The 9,449-nt window shown below is 37.8% G+C and overlaps 1 long non-coding RNA gene across 1 annotated transcript; it reads left to right on the top strand.

Annotated features, from left to right (window-relative positions):
- The first annotated feature begins 1,532 nt into the window (after nt 1-1,532).
- LOC113034152 (uncharacterized) lies at nt 1,533-3,740 on the top strand. The gene is made up of 3 exons (XR_003274123.1): nt 1,533-1,963; nt 2,259-2,335; nt 3,139-3,740. It is a non-coding gene; the product is annotated as an uncharacterized LOC113034152 (long non-coding RNA).
- The last annotated feature ends 5,709 nt before the right edge of the window (nt 3,741-9,449 follow it).

The following is a 9,449-nucleotide window of genomic DNA, read 5'->3' on the forward strand; positions in this document are numbered from 1 at the left end:
GAGAATCATGTGCTAACAGCTGTCTAAATGACTCGGCTAAAGTTAGTAGCATGCTTGTTGTTTTTGTCTTTGCACTAGGATGATGTCGGCGTAAATGTGCAGTCATATTCGTTGTGTTCCCACTAGTGATTTCAGGTTAATCTCGTTGAAATGACCTTAACGCCACAACACGGCAAATCTCCGTTAACGAGCTACCGCCGATCGCCCCGTGCATGGGGCTAGACGGCCAACACGTTAACGAGCTAACTGCGCTAACACACTAGCTCCCACCCATGTAATTGAGCATTGCACGGCACATCCAACATACTGTTTTACTTTAGTCCATGACTCGCTTACCTTCAGGGTCATATGTCACATGAAAACCAAAATAATTCCAAACGCCAGATCTGGAGAGCTTAACTTCTGTCTTGCTAGCTTGCCCTGCGCTCTTCCTTCTGACTATGCTGTCTGTGTTGAGCACTCAGTGGATCTGCGCTCACAGTGCAGCCTAGGCGAAGTAGTCGAACGCAGATTCACTGAGCGCTCAACACAGACAGCATCGTCAGAAGGAAAGTTGATAAAATAAATTACAAATGTTGTATTGTTCGATACATATGCGTACCGAACCGAAAGCACTGTATCGAACAGTTCAATATCGATACGAATATCGTTGCACCCCTAGTAAATATATTTATTTATATATTTATTTTTAGAATTATTTAATACACTGATTTATGTCCTGTGCCTGCAACCCAGTAAATGATTTATTCCTCAAGTGAGAAAAAGGTTGTTCAAACTATTTTAAACAATTTTAATGAATATATAGCGCTATAATAATCCCTAATTATTTCCCATATATATATTAAAACATTAAATCAGATTGATAATGGCCATTACTCGGTGTGACCAGGCTAAGCTGAATTCATTTAAGGTACATTTGTGACCTTATGACTGACTAATATTAACTATATATGCTAAAAACCAGATGTGCATTATTAACATTTAAATCAATTAAATTAAAAGTAAGCAGTGATTTTAAAATTTATTTCAAATAACACTTTTTGAGATGCACAAATTCAGCTTATATAGTCAATGGAGTGTGCAATGCTTGTGTGTTTCTAGCGTTTCTGATGATACAAGTGTTTCCACTCCTGCTGTCTGATAAAATCCATCAGCAGCAGGTTTAGATGATGGTGAGAAGACTGTGATGAAGGATGACTGCAACTTAAGAGAGCATGTATATAACAAATGTGGACCTGAGCTGCTGAGCAAATATCCTATAATAGTGAGTGAGGGGCTATTTTTAGCCCATGTTGCCATGTGTGAGGAATGCTCTCTGCTGCACGCTCAGGCAAACTGTACATTTTTTGTGCACACGATAGAGCGTCATCCTAATCCCATGCATGAATGGAAGAGACGATGAGCTCCAATCCACTGAACTAAACTGCAGAGAGATGCGCGCGCACACACATATCTCTTCATTATCAGTATTGTTTATTTATTATTTATTATGTGCCTCTGTGTCTATTCTTATCCGTCCTGTATCTGAACCTTTCTGTTGTTCCTGTTGTTTTACTGGCCCGACAAGCTGAAGATAAAGCGGTTCCTCTTTTCCATCTTCCTGCCGTTATTTGCATGCTTCACTGACATGTAAGTTCAGGAATAAAAGATGCCAGTGTTGCAAATTTGACTGGGGCTATCAAGACTGGAAAGTACCCTTCATTGCTGAAGTCATACTAGGCTTTTTTTTTATTTAAAGGAACATCAGTTGCAGGTTAATTAAATGCCATCTCAATATCAGGACTTGTTTATATTGTCAGTGCTGACTGACAGGACATAATGCTTTCTTCATAATACTGGAATATTTTAGTTATCTGTAACAGGTAATGGCAATACCTCTAAAACGCCACATGACAGCAGCAGAGATCAACAAAGTGCTGCTAACCTGCAGCCGGCATTATTTCCCCTGCAGTGATGAACAAAGGTGAGGACTTTTTTTTATTATTATTGTTTTTACAACATCATATGTCAACTGAGATTAAAAATTGAAACTGGTAAAATGCAGTGGTTCAGCAGCAGCTATGCAGACAGGGCTGTGTTTGGCTATTTTAACCACAAAAGATCCTCAATGGTTTATTGAGCAAAATTGACCTCGAGCTGCAAACTGTCCATCCTCTTTCACTTCTTCACTTCATGATGTGAGAGGCACAGTACACCTTGGACAAGTTGCCAGTCTGCTGCAGGTTTAACACATAACCACGCATGTCTTTGCTCTGCAGAAGGAAGCTGGAGTACCTGGAGAAACTCCATGCAGATACAGGGAGAACATGGAAACTGCGCACAGAACGATTCAAACGTACGACAGAGAACTTATAGGTGGCAGTGCCACACTACAGTATCGCTCTTCTTTTAACCCCTGAATTTTCGCAAACATGTCCAAATTGAGAAAAATTCTGTTTTTGAAATGGTCATGTTTCCTAAACTACTCATGCAATATTGATAAACATGGACTGGTATGAACTGAAACTTTATCAAGTATGGCATGCAAATGTCAAACTTCTATCCCGATCTAGTATCATGAAATCTGCAAGGCTGTAAAGTTACATTTTTTAAGTATATCAACATATTCTTTTACAATTTGGTGTTAAGATGCACCAGTGAAATGCATATAACCTTTGCACCTCATCTATTTGAGTCCAAAATTGCTAAACATTTTTTGTCATATTTATGTCACAATATACTGAGTAACTGAAAAAACACATATTTCTTGTCACAACATTCCACCCAGACATCAATATCTTCACCTGGTGGGTTAGGCTATAAATAAATGCAGTAAAATTTGTATTTTCTTTAACTGAAGTGGAATAATCCTGTTGCGCTTTCTAATAACATTTTTCATAACTCTTCTCTATATAGTTCTTTTTCAGATTTTTAAATTGTTACATAATTGGGACAGATGAAATATTATATGCTATTTTTTATCAGATAATATATGATATGCATACAATTTATGATTAAAGCTCATCCAAACAATAAATGTGGAAATGTGGAAACTTCTGGCTTCAATAAACAAACATGGCAAAAATTCTGAAGTGAAGCTTCCAAACAGGTCTTCACAAATAAACTGGTAACAGAGGTTACATTTGTGTGTTTTTCTAGAGACAATTTCCATCAAACAAAGACAGATATCAGTGCTAAAAGGGAGCACCGTTATAACACCACAAAATGTCTAGGCCCCATATTTAACATCTACTGGACAAAGGATGTTGAAGATTGAGCTGCCAGGCACGAGGACAGATGGCAGACGTATGACAGAGGAGGACATTGGGGATAGGGTGAGATTATATTATATTAATATCAATGTTGACATAATTCTGATGATAGAATAGTTTTGCTCAGAGAAAACAACTTTTTCTCTGCATAAAGCTGTATATGCAAGACTGCAGGCTGGTTTTTACAAAAGCAGAACTTTCAGTGTAAGCTGCACATTTGTGGCATATGCAAATGGTGCTTCCACCTTGTTGCAGACCGGTAAAACACAACTTCAAATAACAACTTTTTACAGAAGTCGTTGGAGAATTCCCAGAATGTGTTCTTACATGCACTGTACTGTTTAACGTATTTGCTCACCTGCCTTCACATGCATGAACTTGAGTGACATCTTAATACATAGTAATATGATACCCTTTCCCATTTGGCAATGACATATTGCATAAGGTTTAGGAGCGTGTTTATGGGAATTGTTAGAGTTTGTATTGTTGATTGTTATTTATGCTTAGAAATATTTAACCATAGATGCTTAGAGGTGTATAATCAATTGTGTAGTGATAAGTTGTGTGATCTTTAACAGGCTACAGAGGCTTGGTGTGCATTCCACACCTACATCCTGGGAGCATGAGAGAGGTCATACCTTCTCTTATTGTTTTATGGTAGGATTAACCTAGCTACGTCTGTTTTAGTCTAAGTGCTTTTCTGTTTAGATGAACTGCTGGACTTCCTCACCGTGTTATCTAGGATGAACCATCTAGGGTGAGGGGGAGGCTACCCTCTTCCTGACCAAGGATGTTTGACCCTTTGATCAGCAACACACACACACACACACACACACACACACACACACACACACACACACACACACACACACAGGCAAGGTACTCTTTGTTTGTATGTAGACGTCGTATGTTAATGAACCTATGCATATTCATGTAACCTCAATAAAAGGATAGTGTATGGGAGGACGGACGAGAGCTACTGGGGTCAAGCGAAGGAACGGCGCTCTGTCTGGTTCTCTCCCGTGCACGAGTAACATGAAGAAGTTTGCCTACTTGCGTCTTGCTTGCAGTGTAATTATATTGTCTTAACGTTCCAGCGAATAGGTTTATGCTACAAACCTATCAGGAATATTTACCACTTTTTCAGAAACACTTTTTTATGGGATTTCCAGCATTGACTGGCGAAAGTTTGCCAGCTCTGGGCACTATGCTCCTCAGCACCCACCCCTCCCCTGCAGCTGAGCCACAAACCACACATACCGCCATCGCCCGACTTTGACCGGGGAGCCGTCCGGCCTAGCCTGGATGAATGGATTTAATAGTTAAATGTATCAGTTGTGAATGAGCATTAAAAAACTTGAGTCCTCAAAACTCAGTTTCCAGATGCAACACAATATAAACAAGAAGCACTCCAGGAGGTCAGTCCACCACCGAGCCAGCTCACTGTCCGCTGTGCTTTTAAGGGACTCGTATTTTATTTTGTCTTCATTCATTTTTTATTAATTGCTCTTTTTAAATGTACTTTGCACTTTGGTCAGATGTGACGTGATATTTTAAATCCCATTATAGTACTTTCTATATGTTGACAATACATCCCGCACTTTTAAGAATCAAAGTTTTGCAATTATAAAGCTTTATATCAACTTTTGACAAATAAATAATTATGTTGACCTTGAAGACTTTGGTGGATGTAAAAAGAAAAGTGGGACATTTAACAGAAACTCTGTAAGATGAAAAACATCTTTTTAATAAAAATTATTTTGTAAGTTGTTAAAACCTGATTTTTCATGGTGTGAACTCCCTTCAGTTGAAATAAAATAAACCAAATTAAATGTTACTCAGCCTTTTCTCGTCAAGCAGCACATACCTGTAACCTTATACTCAAAGAGCTAGGGAACATCACACTTCTCAACACTTTCTCTATATCTGTTCGTGTTGCTGGATGATCAGTAAATTAGTTCTAACCCTTACATTTTGTTTTTGCTATATCATGTTGTTTATGATGTAGTTTTATCAGAAATTTATTGTATATTTTTTGTATCGCATTTGATACAATTTTGGCAACTTTTGTTAACAACAATGTTAATTTTAGACCAAAATAGAGTTTTGTCCATAACATTTTGAAATTATGGCAAGTATTGATCATGTTGATGAGATAGAGGTCTTAGAAACTCATGTAGCAAACATGATACGATTGGCATTAGGCTTAACTGTGTGTGCACATTTTTATATACCATCAGTTGAAAATAGGTGAAAATATCCTTGCTTGATTACATTTTTCTTATTCTGTATTTGACATGATGTTGTTCATACTAATAAACCTCTTAATGTCCACCAGATTAGCATAGAGATGTTTAAAGTTTGGTTTTCCTCCTCACATATACAATCACCAAATACTTCATTAGTTACACCTATTCAATAAGTTAATAAAAAAAAACGCTAACAGATGGATGTATGGTGTGAGTTTGAATATCTAAGGAGAATTCTTCAAGGTCACTAATATTTAAACCTAGGTGACATCTTCCTCAAGCTATTGTGCTCACAAGATTTTCAGAAAACTATATTTGAACTTTTCTGAGATTTTTAGTAGATTTGCCTATGCTATCAATTTGAAAATCCTACATCATCTCATTTTCCAGTTTTGTTCGCAGAGTTGGGTGTCCACACTTCACGTCCAGCGGTGTGACAGGAACAACTCATAGGCTATTTACAGAAGGAAAAATATTGGATTGCAATCCATTCATTTCCGCCTCAAGTCACGTACGTCGTTCCACCGAAACCATTGCCGAAACTATTAAAATCACGAAAGTGTATTCATACATATGACCAGAGTGACGTTAAATAACACAGATAAAGTTATTATTGTTTTCGTGCTGTGGAAACATGCCCCTTAACAAAACACCATGTAGACAAAATTCAGTTTCAGGATGACAGTGCAAAGTGACTCACTGTGACTCTATGCCAGTCAGTTAAAGAAAGTGTGATGAATTTACATGTAGTCAATAGCAACACAAACACACTGACCAATTTAAAGGATTTGAAAAGAAAATTGTGCACAAAAATAGTAATAAAGTATGCTGTGCTTCTGGATAGAAGAACATAGGTACTCATGTACCATGTGCATTTTTTATTAAGTTATTTATGTTCGTTGCTAAGCAGCAACAAACAGGGTACAGCAGTTTTGTCTCTCAGCAAGAAGGTCCTGGGTTCAAATCCTTCATGTGGCCACGGCCTCTCTGTGTGGTGTCTGCATGTTTTCTCTCCAGGTACCCCGGCTTCCTCCCACAGTCCAAAGACATGCAGTTAGTTGGGCCAACTGGACTGGTGATTCTAAATTGCCTACAGGTATGAATGTGAGTGTGAATGGTCGTCTTTCTCTTTGTGCTAGACCTGCGACAGACTGGCCACCTGTCCAGGGTGTACCCTGCCTCTCGTCCTATTTTAGAAGTTCCAGCCCCCCGTGACTCTGATAAGAACAAGAGGAAGAAAATGGATGAATGGGTTATTGCTGTATATTGCTAGGCAAGTTCTAAAACTTCACCCTCTTAACTAAATCCAGAAAAAATTCAAATATCTTTTGACCCCTGAACTTTGGCAAAAGTGATCCAATGGTGATACGTGTTTCAGTTTCTTTGCTATGGCCTCTCTTCCTAAACTGTTTCACCTGGTTTTCATGAAATTGGACTTCATGATTTATCTCAAGTTGGCCTTTTGACTTCTACGTTGACCTTAGAGTTTACCTAGCAGCAAGAAAGCAGAAGTTGCATATTTGTTGCTGTCAGCGTTAATCTCGTTAAAATGACATTAACGTCATAACTGTATTAACGCAGCAAATCTCCGTTAGCGAGTTAGCATGGATCGCCCCGTGCGTGGGACTGCACTGCGTCAAGGCGTTAGCGCAGTTAGCTCGTTAACATGTTAGTGCCGTGCAGCCCCACGCACTGGGCGATCCGCGCTAGCTTGCTAATGGAGCTTAATGCAGTTATGGCGTTAACATCATTTTAATGAGATTAACATTGACAGCACTAGTTACAACATAATATAACCCACAAGTAAAATTTTGGAAAATTTTGATCTTTTTGATGATTAATAACATTATAGTCACGCTAAATAATTTGATTTTGAATTTGATTTTGAATTAGATAAAAGGGTCGGAAAATTGAGGGATGAATGTTGGGTTGTATGAATTTGTGCAAAGGAGTAAATGCGCCTTGTAGCGTAACGCGCTGTGTGAGGTTGAGATCAGAAAAGTGAGGTATAAATGCAATCCATTTGTATACGGGCGCATTGTTGCAGAATTGTTCTGTCAGGTGAATGAGAGAACAATTTAAAAGTCGATTTTTTACAGTAACGTTTAAAGTTAAGAAGTAAAACACGTCATAGACAAGTGCACAAGGAAGTCGAATTCTATTTTGTTGTTTTGTTTTTTGTGCGCAAATGAAAACAAAACAAATTTTTGGATAGTTGATAAAGAGTGTGAGTCATACACAGGAATTGGGTGTGGGCTTGACATAAAATCTGTTTAAGAAGCATCAGTCAAAATGTTTGTCAGAAAGTACTTTCAGGCTGACTGAAAAGCTTCTTAAATAGCCATTTTATGTCATGTCCACACCCAACACCTGCATATGATTCACACTGACAGTTTCCAAGACAGGTTTCACTTGTATTTAGCCATTTGTTTATCCCTTGTGAATCTCTGTTTATATTCTGTAGTTGCTGTAAGACACTTTCTTGTCATGTACTTTACGTAGTTTCTAGTAATTTCTATTCAAGCTGAAGGCAAATGAGGGGCCAACCTAGTATTAGCATTAAGATAAGATAAGATAAGATAAGATAACTCTTTATTGTCATTGCACAGTCATACATAGTACAGTAGTACAATGAAATTGGAAAACTGTCCTACGTCGGCACTACATATAACAGAACACGACACGATATGACACATCACAACGCAACAAACAACACAACACAGTATATTAACTTAGTATAAAAAAGAAGAATAAGTGTATGTGTATTGCACACTGTTATTATTGCACATTAATTATTATTGCACCTTGTTATAAGCATGTTATTAGCATCTGTGCTCGTTACAGTGAGTTCAAATTTTTTTTTTTTTTTTGAATTTTCATGATCCGAACTTGTCGTGTTAAATATATACACACTGAACCCGCTGTTTGGGGGAAAAAAAATGTCTCCAAAAATACGCGCTGTGAAAAAAATAATAAAGTCGACATCGAGCCATGACGAGCGGGTTCTGATGTTTCTGAACAAGAAAAAGAAGAAACTGAGATTCTGGGTTGATCCAATTCTCACATTTTACTGTTTGAATCAGGGACTGAAGCTCTGTCACAGCCGCCTTCATACATACTTCAGGGTGTCAGTGAGGCAGTTTGTTGGCAGAGTTGGGAACACAGGGAGGCAGAAACATGGTTTCAGAGAGCAGCATCTCTCTGTGCGCTGAGGTAAAAACTACTTTTATATTCAATAAAGTTACAAGCATATGTTGCCAAATGCTGATTAGTCAGTTGAAAAATCGAGCTTGGTTGATTTAAAAATAAATGCCGCAAAATCCTCCAGCAAAACCATGTGGTCAGTGTGAATGGCTGCACTAAGAATATGTGTCTGAAAAGGATTTGATGTGTAAAGACCCTAAGTAAATTTCAAAAAGCCCAAATTCCTGTGGTTTTAAGAAAGTCAAATACACGTAAACACAGAACCTGTTAAATCTAGAAAGAATCAAATTGAGTTTTCCGATTAAGCAATAATTAGAATATTATTGGCTTTGTTTTCGGAGTGTCACCATGGCAAAAATAATTTGTAGAAAAAATTCACTTGTCATTTCCTTCTTCTCCTCCACTGGTTAATGACAAAGGGACTTGCCACATTAAGTCAATGACTCATTGCACCTCTGTGTCGGTAAGTTAAGGCAGCTGTGACCAGTGTACATGTTTATCTATTCATAGGTTGATTGTATCTTATCAGGAACATGTTGTTAGTGCACAGGTTTCTCTTCAGTGATTATTTGAAGAGAAATTGTTACAGGAAAAATGATTCTATGTTTCTTTACCTTCTTTTAAATGTACAAAGATGCCTTTTGTCTGCCCTTTGCCTATGGTTAGATTAGTTTAGAATTATCTTTTTAGACTTTCCCAGCAAACACATCTTGTTTCTGGGACATATTGTTTTAGATTGTTTTAT

This window comes from Astatotilapia calliptera, chromosome 12, assembly GCF_900246225.1.
Source record: "Astatotilapia calliptera chromosome 12, fAstCal1.2, whole genome shotgun sequence".
NCBI classification, from domain to species: domain Eukaryota; kingdom Metazoa; phylum Chordata; class Actinopteri; order Cichliformes; family Cichlidae; genus Astatotilapia; species Astatotilapia calliptera.